Source organism: Notolepis coatsorum (assembly GCF_963971535.1).
Source record: "Notolepis coatsorum genome assembly, chromosome: 18".
NCBI lineage: Eukaryota > Metazoa > Chordata > Actinopteri > Aulopiformes > Paralepididae > Notolepis > Notolepis coatsorum.
Genome location: NC_140182.1, coordinates 37504153 through 37520674, shown reverse-complemented (window position 1 = coordinate 37520674; position 16522 = coordinate 37504153).

The following is a 16522-nucleotide window of genomic DNA, read 5'->3' as shown; positions in this document are numbered from 1 at the left end:
TATGTCAAATGTATCAGTACTAAATACCTATATGTCCCTATGCCATAAATGTCATGTATGTTGTGTATGTCATAAATGTCAATATGAATTGAAAATGGGGGACTCTGATGTAAACAAGACGAAAGTCTTTCTCTGGTCTGCATCCCCTTAACAATTGTGTGTATTGAGCCGTACTGTATTGTACCCATTCTGCAATCTGTTAAATAAAGTTTTCATTCATTCATTAATTTGCTGTCTCGTTATAACACAAACAGCTCACCATGAACCATGACTATCTTACGTTAGTTAGCATCCAAGCCACCTCCCTCCTCCCCTAATGCCTGAGCTGCAGACAGTGACTGAGCACAGTGACTGCCAGCCTGCCTCAGTGAGTCTGAGAGTGTTAGAGAGGGAGAAAAAAAAATAAAAAATTATAACACAGAGATGAAAAATAATGATTTTTTATTATTATTGTAAACTATATATATATATAAAAAAATATATATATTATTTTAATTTTTTATTTTTCATATTCATATTTTAATGGGGAAGCCTGGCTTCCCTTGGCTTCCAGGAGGATTCGCCACTGCAAATAACACCTTTCAAATCCCCCCTCTGTCCCTTCTCCTTGTCTCGGGAATCAAAGGAGAATCTTTAAAGGGGCACTTCACCAAAAGAAATGCTGATTTATTTTGCACATAATCTCACACACATCCAAAAACTCAAAACGTTTGATAGTTATTGAGAGTAAATTGAATATGGCCACCAGTGATGTCATCTGGGATATTGAATCCTTGTGTTGTGTTAATTACAGCTCCATGCAAAGGAAGGGGCAGGAGTTAAAACAACGACATCCAATCAAACAAGCAAGCTGTTGTGAGGGCTGTGTGTGTGTGGGTCACAAGCAGATAATAGGGACTCTTAAAGTTATTCGTGAAACGAATAACCACTAACTGCTTACGCAGACATTTTAGGAGAAGGGGGAAAATAAACAACACAAAACAACCTTTACAGGTGGAAGTCTCAAAGTGAGTAATTAAGAAAATAAATCAAGTCCAAAAAAACAGGACTACTCTCAATAAAGAGGTATAGTATAAAAGTAAATAAGTCACAAAGGCACCTCCTAATAACAGAGTTTATATTGAAAAAGTTAAAAAATAAACCTCCACTAAGGGAGTTTATGTGTAGAATAATGCCAGTAGCCTAAAATAAGAATGACTACAACAAAGGCTAAATTCTGAATCAAAGATCAGCACTACACTTCAATATAATAAGCGTGACCAAAAGGATAGCCAACACTAGAAAATGGATTAGCAGTTGACACTGCGAGATCCAAACTTAAATAGACTCAACATGGCCATAGGCACAGCTGCACTGAATCAGGTGCAATCAAGCCCACACACCTGCCGACCCATGAGGCAATTAACCACAGGGACCAGGGATTGACAGCTATCCCTCACAGAAAGGTGAAATAAAGCAAAAATAGACAGCTGTCCCTCACAGAAAGGTGAAATAAAGCAAAAACCATGACAGCTGTCTATCAAACCCTCTATTGACATGCATGCTTGTTATGCGCATAGCAGTTGCGCGTGTACACAAAGGCCTGCTGCTAACACATGGCTGCCTGCTAGCTACCTAGTGGGGCATGGCTTTGGAGGCATTCTGATGTATTCTGATTTTATAAACAACTGCCCCCAGGGTTGAAACGGTGTGACAGTAGGGAGTCCCGTGGAGGGTGGACAACATCATGAAGTAAGTATGTCTGGGAGTGAGGAGTCAAAAGCGAATATAGATTTTTGAGTTTTGTGTTCCGACTCCCCAGAGGTCTTTGTCTCTTGCAATAAAAGTTTGCAACTCACATGAACTTATAATTACCATGGGTTAGTGGTCTATACCAGCTGGGTTAGTGGTCTATACCAGCTCTTATATTACCATGGGTTAGTGGTCTATACCAGCTCTTATATTACCATGGGTTAGTGGTCTATACCAGCTCTTATATTACCATGGGTTAGTGGTCTATACCAGCTCTTATATTACCATGGGTTAGTGGTCTATCCCAGCTCTTATATTACCATGGGTTAGCTGTCTATACCAGCTCTTATATTACCATGGGTTAGTGGTCTATACCAGCTCTTATATTACCATGGGTTAGTGGTCTATACCAGCTCTTATATTACCATGGGTTAGTGGTCTATACCAGCTCTTATATTACCATGGGTTAGTGGTCTATACCAGCTCTTATATTACCATGGGTTAGTGGTCTATACCAGCTCTTATATTACCATGGGTTAGTGGTCTATACCAGCTCTTATATTACCATGTGTTAGTGGTCTATACCAGCTCTTATATTACCATGGGTTAGTCACTGACCCATGGTAATATAAGAGCTGGTATAGACCACTAACCCATGGTAATATAAGAGCTGGTATAGACCCACTAACCGTTAGTGGGTCTATACCAGCTCTTATATTACCATGGGTTAGTGGTCTATACCAGCTCTTATATTACAGCTCTTATATTACCATGGGTTAGTGGTCTATACCAGCTCTTATATTACCATGGGTTAGTGGTCTATACCAGCTCTTAGTGTGTGCAGTAGTGCCCATGGTGTCTCCCCTATTGAATGGTTGGGACAACCGGCATTGACATTCTGCCGCCCTGAAACTTTTCTTTAAACACAAATTCAGTATATTCAGTATATTCATCAAACACTGAAACACTGCAGGAGACAACAATTTATTTCTGTTGTGTAATTCTCGCTACTGTCTACAATTACATTTTCATTCATCTCCGGCATCCATACACGGACATCCGATAATGCTTTATCGCACAAAAATGCAGATAACCATACATGTCACAGATTGAAAGCAGAGTATCTAGACTATCCATTTTCAATAACCTACTACTGCCTGCCATCTGTGTGTGTGTGTGTGTGTGTGTGTGTGTGTGTGTGTGTGTGTGTGTGTGTGTGTGTGTGTGTGTGTGTGTGTGTGTGTGTGTGTGTGTGTGTGTGTGTGTGTGTGTGTGTGTGTGTGTGTGTGTGTGTGTGTGTGTGTGTGTGTGTGTGTGTGTGTGTGTGTGTGTGTGTGTGCCTATATAGCTTAGTCGGTACAGTGTTTGCGTGAGTTGCCTATTGTCTGTCATGCGGTGGTTGGTTGTATGTGAATTGGAAATGCAATTGCATGTACCATGCATAACATGGTTATAAACGCATCCCTGACCTCCTCTGCGGACACGATCAGATCAATCCTCAATGCACCTTGCATGCATTTACATTTTTATGATTTTGATGCAGTTAATTGCTATCCGATTGCAATCCAGCAGCGTGTGCTTTGTGCTTGCGTTTGTCAGGCCCCTCCTCTGTAAGCCCCAGAACATCGTTTGAGTTAAAGCAGATGGACAGATCGCTACAACCATGCAGCGCTGTCTTATTTGCTAAATGATAGCTCTGATAGTGCATATTAATGAACAACTTTGATGCGCATGCATACATGGCAAGGCCTACAGTGTAGACGCAGCGAAACCATTAGCCTAAGCTGATTTCACATGCTCTGAGAGTATTACTGTTCCTCCCGTCATAGAGAGGGGACCGCGTGGAGAATCCTGTTGTTAATATCTCCATCGCAGTCCTCTGGCACATCTCTATCAGTGCGCCGACAGCGCAGGAACATCTAACTGCACAGGAACATCTAACTGCACTTAGCCTATTTCAGGGTCAAAGGAGGAAAAAGATTTTAGCTTCAAATCTAAATGAATAATGTAGCAGAGGGGGTTACTGTGTATGAAATATTAAAAAGCTGCCAGTTAGCTGTGTGTATTCATAACGTACACTCCCTCCTACGATTCGGAGACAACGGAAAATCACTTGCCTACCTACCCCACTCACTGTTCTTTAGGAAATTAGAAGACTTCTTGTAAGAAGGAATGGTATATATACCTCAGCATCCAGTAATTCAGACAGTAAAATATAATTCTGACAGAGCAGCAGGGAAAACTCTGATGTTGATGATATATAATGTCACTGGTGTGACGGCCCTGTTTGACTAGAACTCCTGTTTGAGTAGAACTCCTGTTTGTCTAGTACTTGCTGTGTGTAACTCTTGTCTGTCTCTTTAATTAAGGAACTGTGTCGTAGGTTTGAGCTCCAGCTTGATTAGCTGTACCTGTGGGGAGATGGTAGAAAAGGTGTGGTAACATTGACTGTGTATTTCATAACTAATATGTGTGAATATTAGAAAGCCATAATGTAAAAGCCAGGTGTACCTTTCAACAGCAGAATGGATTTTCAGTGCTAAAGTAAGGAGCTGATACTGGTGTTACAAAGACAGCCACTCAACCCCCACTCGTGACTAAAGACTGTATGTAAATGTACCCCACTAGAAACAAAGGAACTGAAAAGTCACACTCAGCGCCTAACAGATTACAGACAGAGCAAGACAGACTTGCTTTTGCTACAGGTACATGGAAACTAATTCATAAACAAGATCATATTAATTAAACCATATTAGATAAAAGGTATTTGAATGCCATTTAGAAATGTCAAACTAATTATGAAGATAATAGTGTCATTTCACCCCTGGTGTAAACCATATATATATAGAAAGGGCTTAATCACCAAAGCTTAGTCTGGTAAAATACATATCAAGTTATCTATTAATCAACTGTTTAGTATAAAAATGTAAGCAAAAGAGTAAAACTGTGATAATACTTGAGATATTTGGGTAAAATGTTTAAATAGGAGATGTCTCTGTGGAAGAACGCCACAGCTCAAAAGGAGGGGGGCCACCTGAAGACCCCCGCTGTTGATATACTGGAAGAAGACACCGACGAGGAAATCAGGGGGAGGGGCGAACCGCCCTCCCAGAAGACAAATCTAATTGGACCAACGTATTATTAGAATATGTGCTACTATAGGGGGAAATCAGAGTATAAATAAGAATGTATTGATGAGAGAGAGGACAGGTATTCCCACCCCAGGGGGTTTTCTGGCCTCCACCAGTTCCACAGACTGCACTCTTGCCGCGATGTGAGTAAACTGTATGGAATAATCACTGTTTGTGGTGATATAAAGTAAGATGCCTATCTTAGACCAGGTTTAACCATGTGGTGGCAAAAGAAGTATTCTATTCCATTGATAAACATGACTAATTTTATGTGCAGACTTGTTTTTGATGTGAGAGCCACCGTGAATGGGCTATAATTATGTAAACCTCATCAATCCTTTTGTACAATCATGTCTTATGAAAAATTATGAATAATCCCTGTATGTAACTGATGCATTTTCACCTTTGGGCCTCTCGGCAATAAATACATGAGTTTGAATTAGAACTCTGTGGTCTTGACTGCACGTTTATTCCTTGCTGGCTATATTTGAAGTCAGATGAGGAGACAATTCTATCACTTATGATCTTTCCCTCCTTCCAGATAACAAACCTCATTGTACTGTAAATAACCTTAGGTATGTGCTTAGAATATACCACAAAGGCCTGCTTGCAACAGACTGGGGCCTCTTCCACTCTCCAGCCAGTTGGTGTCCTGCAACATGGTCTCATCAGAAAACGTAAATAAAGTACTAATCGACCACAGGAAAAACATATTTTAAGAGAGATCGGGCCGAGAGGGGGGGCAGGGGGGGTATAAAGGCCTGCTTATTGTCATGGTTCCTGCCGGGCAGTGCTCTCTCTCTCTCTCTCTCGCTCTCTCTCTCGCTCTCTCTCTCTCTCTTTATTTAAGTAGGTGCAGGTTTGGTGGTCAGCGTGGCAGCTGATCTGATGTCTGTAGGGCCTATTACGTCGAAGATATAACCCCGCCCCAGATGTTGAGAGGCTGCCAGATCGTAAACACTTGTTACCAGTTAGTCGTGTTATTTTGCTCTTGTTCCCTATTCTGATACATCTAGTTGTTTGCCTGGACCTCATGTTCTTTGACCGTGCTTAACTGTGTGCTCTCGTCCTCTCTCCCCAGCCTGCTTGGTGAAGTTCTGGAGACACTGGCTGGCTCACAAGGACCTGCTCTGAACCCCCGCCTGTCTGACGATTCTCTGTGCTCTACTCCGTCTTGACCCCTACCTGGCTGACTATCCCGTACCCGCTCTGACCCCCTTTTTTCTTTTTTTCTTTTCTTTTCTGCATTTTATTGCTTTATTTCGGATACAAGTCCGGCAGAGAGGAAGGATGGGAGAGAGATATGGGGGAAGACATTTGGCAAAGGTCGCCGGGTCCGGGAGTCGAACCCGGGACGGCCACGTTGCACTACAGTGCGTTACGTGGTATGCCACCCTGGCGCCCCCTGGCTGACTATTCTGTACCCACTCTGACCCCCGCCTGTCCGACTCTCTTGCCCCCGTGCACACCCTGGACTATATGAGTATCTCCCCCGTGTATCGACCCCTGCCTGGACACTGATCATTCTAATTAAATATACCCCCTTGGGTTTTATCAAGACCTGTCGTTTCTCTTTGTCTGCACATTGGGTTCCAAACTAAACTGTGATACTTATAACAGACTGGGGCCTCTTCCAATCTCCAGTGGAATGGTATTTCGTTTTTTGTTTTCTTTGTTTGATGCACGCTTCAACACCTGCCCACACTATACTGTTTTCATTGCACTGACATTTTCAATGTTCATTCCAATGTGTTCTCACTCAAATAGCTGAACATTATTAAACTAAACTTTCTTATTTATGATTCATGAAAAGAAAACGCTAACTGCTAACAAGTTTCTCTTCTAAGTTAAGAGCTAGTCATCTAACATTAGCAGCTAGCAGTTAGCCTTCTAAGTTAAGAGCTAGCTCTATTAAGCTTTGTGTGTATGTATCTATATACAACGCTCTATAACAAACCGCCGCAGATTCTGAGTCAATAACTTGTCCTAATTAATTATTGCAAGTTCGCATTGTGTTTTCAAAGGGATCAAGATAAAGCTCAAAGAGTCTCAAGAAAAGGCTAACACAACACAAGCCGCTGTTGAAATACAATAGAGTATCAAATTTGCCTTTTCTCTCCAAAGTCTCATTTTAAACCCTTAATGCCTTTCCCAGAAAACCACATAAGAAGGAGCCATTACCAGAAATGAGCGGCTCGGCTGGAGGGTTTTTAACTTTTATACTGCTGCATAAGAATAAATAATAGAAAGGAAATTCTTTCTTAACTTGAATTACAATATGTATACTGTATATCGTGGATGACGATATTGTAAAAATCCATACCTTCGCATCGATCTTTGATGGTACTGTATACCTTCATTATTCGGTATAGGGGAGAACAAGGGACGTTGTCACACTTTTTACTCTAGTGTGAATTGCTCATTATCAAAATATCTTTCAATAGTCATTCCTACATTAAATTGAAGCTTAAGATATTGGCTTGAAATTTGTATCCCTCTCCTTTTCCAACGTATTGTAACAAAGATTTAATCACCTATCAAAGACACTCATGGGGATGGTTGTCACACACTATGGGGTTTGTTGTCACCATGTTGGGAAAAAATCTTAAAAAGAAGGCAGAACTAAATTTGAAAGTTTAATTGCATTGACAAGTTGACAAATACATAACTTAATGCATATTCACATGAATATAAACAGGAACACATCTTTAGGCCATCCTATATATACAAAAATAATAAGAACACTCATTCACTTGTTACAGTGATGGCAAATGTAGGGTCTGGGCACTCCATGTGACAACCAACCCCAAAGGAAATGTGACGACCAACCCCAACTGGAATGTCTTGATAGCATCAAGGCTAACAGCCATCTAACAACTAGTTAGCTAGCTAACAACAATCTAAACCAGGGGTAGGCAACCCTAGGCACGCGTGCCTGCATAGAAATTTAAAAAAAACGAAAAAAAAAAAAACGTATATATATTTATTTATTATTATTATTTTTTTGCTTTGAAATATTATAGTGAAATATTTTGCACTGTTGTCGCATTTATCTTGTTGAAATCCTCCCACAGGTTCTTTTTACTACCACATATTTAATTGAGACCTTTTATTTGTTTATTATTTCAATTTAGCTGGAAATACATTGCTACATCATTCAGTAACATTTGCAGAGCCTTATAACAAAAACCATTGTGACCAGTGGGATTAATCAACACATTTTATTATTTATTTTTCTATTTCATTGAACATTGCACATGTTAAAAGCCATTTTTTAACTCAAAATGTGAGTATTACCAAGTCAACTTGTGTTCTTAAAACAATGACAATAAACATAGTTTTATTAGGTTGAAATAATGTGGTTGTGTACTTATTTTTCTGTTAACTTATTATGGATTGAAAACTGAAAACCTTAATGCGCAGTAACTGAACTCAATATTTTTAAGTTCTGGTAACTTATTATTATTTTTTTTTTACAGTGTAGTCTTGCGATCAATCAAAACTTATTTACACGATATACCTCACATTCACCCTCCATTCACATCCTGGTGTTCTCCTGGTGTTCTCCATTAGGCCTGTAGGTGGAGCTATGACAGCACACGTACAGTACACAAACCGATGGTGTGTGATGTGTCCAAAAATGAATGGGCAAATGTGAGTGAAATGGTCGCACTGTATGCAGCTGTTTGTCTGCATTGCATTCCCCCCCCCCCAACTCAGATTTAGGGTTGATACAACCATCATAATAATATTGTTAATAATAACAATAACAATAATGATGTAATAATGTAAAAATTATCATTAAAAATACCTGATTATGAGAAGAAAAAAATTACGATGCATGGAATATTGTTGAGGCACACTAGTTACAACTATATTTCAAACAGGCACTCCATGTCAAAAAGGTTGCTGACCCCTGATCTAAACTATAGCTATCCCTTCACACTTTTTAAGGTTAATAATTGTTTCATTATAAACCAATTGTGTAAAAGCCTAGAAGAAAAATACTGAGGAGCGGAATATTTACAAATGGACATGAAAAACACAAAAAGCCCTCTCACCTCAAATTCAGCTGTTTCACTCCAAAGATGACAATGTAGGTGAACTCTGACCCCAATTCTGGAAATTTAAATACCAAAGGGGAGACAGGACCCTCTGGTGGTGAAATACAATGAATGTGACAACCTACCCGTGTGACAACCAGGGGCGTTTTTAGGGTTCGAAAACATTGGGGGCTTCAGCCCGGGGGTGGAGGGGGGTCCCCCCCCCCGCGTGAATGCCTTCTACAACAGAACTGCGTTTCCGCGTTGCTCTGATTGGCCACTGACCCCACGTGACCCTACCCTATTACACGCCCCCTTATCGACGCGCGTTATGCGACACTCTACAGCTCTTTCGCTGACTTCCTCGCAGAACAGCTGCTTCCGTATTTATAATATTGGAAACGCCGCGCTGTGATAACAACATTAACGAGCGCTGTGATAACAACATTAACGAGACTCTCGTTGTGTCTATTCTGCTAACGCTAATGTTAACGCTAACGTTATCTCTCATTGTGTCTATTCTACAAGCTTTAACGTTACCTAGGCTCTCGTGTCTATCTGCTAACGTTCTCGCCTCTATCTGCTAACGTTAGCATTAGGTAATAACCGGTTTAAAATGGATGGTGATTACCTCACGTTGTGTCTATTCTACTAGCATTAACGTTACTAGTACAAACAATCAAACCAAAACATTGACATCTAACTTATCTTTAGATATTTACTCAACCTCTAATGTCTAACTATGAATGAACACAACACTCTAACTTAACATCTTTAGCTAATAAAGTACTCAACCTCTACTTGTACAGCTATTTCTGAAGGAAAGAATATGATATTCTAAATGTCCACCATAAACATCACTCAGCTCTGCAGAACAGTCCCTGTGTCTCTTACTGAGGCTGCAGCTCCTGCTGGCATTCTGCTGGGAGAACATTCCTTTAACCCTTTCACTACCAAAGGGTTAACCCTTTCACTGCGACAATACATGTTAACCCTTTCACTACCAAGTGGTTAACCCTTTCACTGTGACAATCCAGGTTAACCCTTTCACTGCCACACAACAAAGGTGTTAACCCTTTCATAACCACTAGACGTTAACCCTTTGCTTTCACTAAACCGTCTGTAGTGTGGTAGTGAAAGGTTAACCTTCTGTAGTGTGGTAGTGAAAGATAAGATAAGATATTCCTTTATTGTTCATAATTAAATACAGTAGAGGTTGAGTACTTTATTACTATAAGATGGTAAGTTAGAGTGTTGTGTTTGTTCATAGTTAAAGACAGTAGAGGTTGAGTACTTTATTATCTAAAGATGGTGAGTTAGAGTGTTGTGCTCTACTTGTACAGCAATTTCTGAAGGAAAGAATATGATATTCTAAATGTCCACCATAAACATCACTCAGCTCTGCAGAACAGTCCCTGTGTCTCTTACTGAGGCTGCAGCTCCTGCTGGCATTCTGCTGGGAGAACATTCCTTTCACTACCAAAGGGTTAACCCTTTCACTGCGACAATACAGGTTAACCCTTTCACTACCAAGTGGTTAACCCTTTCACTGTGACAATCCAGGTTAACCCTTTCACTGCCACACAACAAAGGTGTTAACCCTTTCATAACCACTAGACGGTTAACCCTTTGCTTTCACTAAACCGTCTGTAGTGTGGTAGTGAAAGGTTAACCTTCTGTAGTGTGGTAGTGAAAGATAAGATAAGATATTCCTTTATTGTTCATAGTTAAAGACAGTAGAGGTTGAGTACTTTATTATCTAAAGATGGTAAGTTAGAGTGTTGTGTTTGTTCATAGTTAAAGACAGTACACAGTAAATTTCGCAGAGTAAATTTGACTCAAACTGAGTAAATTTGACTCAAACTGAGTAAAATTCAACTCAGTTTGAGTAAAATTTACTCTGCGAAATTTACTGTGTAGAGGTTGAGTACTTTATTATCTAAAGATGGTGAGTTAGAGTGTTGTGTTCATTCATAGTTAAATACAGTAGAGGTTGAGTACTTTATTAGCTAAAGATGTTAAGTTAGAGTGTTGTGTTCATTCATAGTTAGACATTAGAGGTTGAGTAAATATCTAAAGATAAGTTAGATGTCAATGTTTTGGTTTGATTGTTTGTACTAGTAACGTTAATGCTAGTAGAATATAGACACAACGTGAGGTAATCACCATCCATTTTAAACCGGTTATTACCTAATGTTAACGTTAGCAGATAGACGCGAGAATGTTAGCAGATAGACACGAGAGCCTAGGTAACGTTAAAGCTTGTAGAATAGACACAATGAGAGGTAACGTTAGCAGAATAGACACAACGAGAGTCTCGTTAATGTTGTTATCACAGCGCTCGTTAATGTTGTTATCACAGCGCGGCGTTTCCAATATTATAAATACGGAAGCAGCTGTCCTGCGAGGAAGTCAGCGAAAGAGCTGTAGAGCGTCGCATAACGCGCGTCGATAAGGGGGCGTGTAATAGGGTAGGGTCACGTGGGGTCAGTGGCCAATCAGAGCAACGCGGAAACGCAGTTCTATTGTAGAAGGCATTCACGGCCCCCCCCCCCCCCCCCCCCCTTTCTTTTTTATTTTCTCTTTTTTTACAGAAATACGCTATATTTATTATATATATATACATATACATACATACACACATATACACCAATAACAAAATAAAAACACAGTTAAGAATCATACACATAAGCAAATAAACAAACATATGCACAGCCTATACAAAAGAAATAAACAGTTAATCTCTAGTCTTTACAGTTTTCTTCGATTGCATTTAACACTCAAATCAAAAGTATTACACAATTATCAAAACCTTACACGCCAGGAGCAAAACATAGGCCCAGATTTGCACCCCTATAAGCACAATGTCAGCATCACACTTTTTGCAAAACAATACACACAGTGATTTGCAGAACACTAAACACACTTGCATTACATTAGACACAGAATGTCAAATTACCACACATATGAGCCAATTGGTTAAACACAGCCATCAGATGCACAAACACACCATTGCTTAATTGTAGATACACCAATCAGGTTTAAGCATTATAAAAATGCAGCAGGTGAGTTCACCTGTCTTCAACCAAAATGGAAGGAGAGTGAAGTACTGTACACAGAGAACGTGAACATATACAATACATTCACCAAACACTACACAAGACAACCAATGATGCAGACTGATGAAAATATACATTTTCTCTCCATATACCCAAATCAGTCAACATGTCAACATGGAGAATCACAACAAAAAATTATCTTGCCAGATCCAGCTAGGCAAAGAGATAATGTCTAGTATTTTCTGTAATTTTAACCTGTACTGGATACAGTATTTTATGTTTGTCTGATATTTGCTGAGCTTACAGTGTTATGCACACTGTAGTAGCATGAAAACTGGGACATGTTTTGTTGTGATTCTCCATGTTGAAATGTTGACTGATTTGGTTATATGGAGAGAAATTTATATTTTTATCAGTCTGCATCATTGATTTGGGTATATGGAGAGATTTGGGTATATGGAGAGATTTATTTTTTTCATCAGTCTGCATCATTGATTTGGGTATATGGAGATAAATAAATTATATTTTCATCAGTCTACAGCATTGGTCTTGTGTAGTGTTTGGTGAATTTATTGTATATTTGCACATTCTCTGTGTACTTCACTTACAGTATACTCTAATCACTGAGAAGTAGAATTGCTAAATGTGTTTTAGGTTAAGCACAGCAGTGTGTAACTGGTTCAAACTGAATTAAGTCATATGAAACGTGTGTTTCATATGGTAACAAAATGTAGTTTTTATAAATTATTGTATAGTTTTGACAAGAGTGTTTAATTTAGCAAAGAATCTGAGGTGTTCTGATAATTGTGTGTGTGGTTGTGCTAATTGTGTGTAGTGTTTTGAAACACCGGGCCCTGTTCTCAAAATCGTGCTTAAGCAATCGGAAAAAACGGTATTGTGTGTTTCATTATATACATATGTTTCAGTCTTCTCATAAAAAAAATATTAAATTTTTGGGTATTTTCCTGCCTTTGGTCTGCTTTGCATTCACATCTCAAATGAACCGCAGCAGGGTTCACTTGCAAGAGTGAATGAGCTTTCACACCACCCCAAACCAACCGGACTATCCGAGGAAATACGGTTCGATTTAAGCGTATTATAGTTTATCACAGTATCATGAGCATGTCTTTGTCAGTGGACACTGGACATGGGTATGGATGGCTCCAGGTGCTGCTGCGTTAACACTTTGAGTGCCGACGACATGTTATGTCGTCTTTTCATGCCCCCCGTTGAGTGCCGACGATGCAAATTGTCTTTTTTTTTTTTTATTAGCAATCTGAATTCATATTTCATCAACCGAGTCTCCCGTTGGTACAGCAGCCCCTCCAGGAGCTCCGATGGGAAAATACCACCCCCATATCGTCTATCCCTGTGTAACTGCAGGCCATTATGCTGGCGAGGGATCTGATGATGAGGGAAGTGATCGCGAGTTGGAAAGCAGCCTAGAATATATATTTACAGCAGCCAATAATCAATCAATAAACGCGATCGATATTTGGAATGGCAATCAGGAATTGGAATAATCTTTTTGGAGAACATCTGATCTAAGGTAAGGAGTCTATGTTATTAGTTTTAGGATAATCAGAGCTGTATTCACTGAGATAACAGCGTGTCCCGTATGTGTATATGTGTGTGTGTGTGGGTGTGTGATGTTGAGGAAATGAGAGAATCGATTTCTCAGCTCGCTTCTATAGCGTGCATAAGTACACATATACTATCGATAATCTAGCGTTTATTTGAAAACGATTCATAAATAGGCCGACAAATGACAACGTGTCTAGTGTATTCGAGAATATTCCAATAAATGCTGTTTATGAGGGAATCTTTCTATTTTCAGATTTATTTTTAGAAAACGATAGCTTTTCGAAATGCTATAAAAAGGATATGAACCGATTAAAAAACAATCCGTTTCGACAATGTTGACTGCAAACAAATCAGTGATAAGCGACGGGCAGATTAGACACATAGCCATAATTTAAAACATAGATTATGCGTTTTTAACGCTAACATTGAAGTGGATGATGGCACTCAAGGACATTAATCAACGTTATGGCCGGCACTGAAAGTGTTTTAAAGTGCACATCTTCAATACCTATCTGTACTATTTAAAAGCACAGTGCAGGACACACTCAAAGGTTATCGCACCTCAGAGATGGCAGTGGACATGTATGACAGGACAACGGCCATATGTAATGGCCTTGGGATTGAGGAACATACAGTACTACCAGCCAAGGGAGGAAGCAGAAAAGGATGGACGAGTATGTAGTTGAGTCATCTTGTGGCACAAGCTCAGACCTCAGCTCAGGAGATCAGCTGAGACAGAGACTGTTCTATCCAGTCCTCGACAGAATGCTGCAAGAGCTTGAGAGCAGGTTCTCATGAGTTGGAGAACAACTTATGAGAGGCATACAGGCATGTTATCCAGCCTCAGACCAGTTTCTCTCAGTGGAATTGCTGCAACCCCTCGCCACACATTACAATATCCAACTACTGCCAGAGGAGATCACAGTTGCAAAGTGTTTCCTGGCCAGGACAGGCAGAGATGCAGTCCCTACTATCCAAACGTTTATTTTCCCTCCTGGATGATAATAATAATAATAATGCATTTTATTTATAAGGCGCCTTTCAGGACACTAAAAAGAAAAGTCCACAAATAGGTGAATGAAAAAATTATAGGATCAAATAAAAACTACTACTTACTAAAAATGGATGTTTAAAAGTAAAAACCAACAAAAAAAAACCAAACACTAACAAACATTCAGCACAGACAATGAGGATGCGGCCATCTTTAAAAAAAAAAAAAGAGAGAAAGAAATAAAGAAAGAAATAATGTAAACAAATTATTATTATTATTATTTTTTTTTAAAGCTCCGGGGCTAGGAGAAAAACATCCGGGGCTAAAGCCCCGGAAGCCCAGGGCTAACAACGCCACTGGTGACAACGTCCCCCGTTCTCCCCTACATGGAACAATAAATGTGATTGTGTATGTTCTCTGAGTTATTGATACAAATGTATTTAAAGCAATTGTTTTTTTATTAGATTTACTATATATTTCAATAATGACAACTGTTATTTTTTATTTGAGACAACCTAACATAATCACTTTGCTCCAACCTTCAAAACATTTCTAATATTCCAGGTTAAACTGAATGGATTATTCAGGTCAAGAAAGAACTAGACTTTTTTTTATTAGGACAACTTAAAATAATTAGTTTGCATGGAATTGAAAAAAGACAGGTTCATTATTTACATTGAGTCGACATAAATATATATATATTTTTTTGGTTGATTTTCTGTGTAATAAACATTTGTTAGCAATAGCAAGTTGTTGTTTTTTGTTGTTTCCTTCTTTGTTATGGCAGAACTGAGGCAGGCATGACACTGGCCAAACCTCTCTGGCTCTTGCTATTATTACCAATAATTATGCCAACGGGAGCTGATGACAGCAATGTGGATGGTTCAGAGGTCAAATGACATTTGAACAATGCTCCTCACACACGTCAACAGAATAGACCCTTTATTTGTTTTTGTTTTGTTTCTGCTCTGCTCTACACAAACTGATTTTGGCTGGTCTGGCTCATAACGATGCCCCACAATGTCACCAATCCTTTTAAAAAGGTGTTAGACAAAGCCTTTCTCCAGACCTCTTGATGAGTCACAGTTGCGGCCAGCGAGATCAGGATATATATGGTCTCATTATAAGTTTAGATGAGCACTACAGTCTTCTATCATTATTTCTTTTTTCCCCATTTAACTCAGACAGTAGTGAGGGAAACGTCGGAGAGGAATGCTAACCTGAGATACAGTTAGATATCAATGTGTGATCCATCCAACCAAAGTCATCATTAGGACAGTCTGTCACCCTAAACCCTTTATCCCCCTGGACAGGTTTGCAATTCAGAGGCTGTAGCCATACAGCACTTTTGCTAAACATTTGCATTTTTAACCCTTTCACTTCCACACTATAGAAGGTTAACCATTTCACTACCACACTACAGACGGTTGGTTAACACTTTGTCGTGTGGCAGTGAAAGGCTTCTGTAGTGTGGTTGTGAAAGGGTTAAAAATGCAAATGTTAAGCAAAAGTGCTGTATGGCTACAGCCTCTGGAATCGGTAGTTGGTAGTGAAAGAGAAGGTGTTTTGGGAGGGTCAATTCACCTGTAATGCAACATAAAGTTATGTTACAAGAACAAAACAGAGAGAGAGAGAAACATTGATGATTAATAGAAATATATATATATATAATTTCTTTTATTATTATTATTATTTTTTATACAGTCAACATATTCTTAAATAATAGCGCTGCCCGAGGCTGGGCATGATACAGTCAACATTAGCAAGAGAGAGAGAGGCGAGAGAGCGAGAGAGAGCTCCCGTTCTACAGTCAATATACAGTGTTATCGCTGCACAGACCCGGCAATGCCCCTGACCAGAGGAGAGAGAAATATAATAGTTAGTAAAAGCACTATATAAGCTCAGAACACAGCTCAGAACACAACACAGCTTAGAACGCAGCTCAGAACACAGAACACATCTCAGAACACATCTCAGAACACA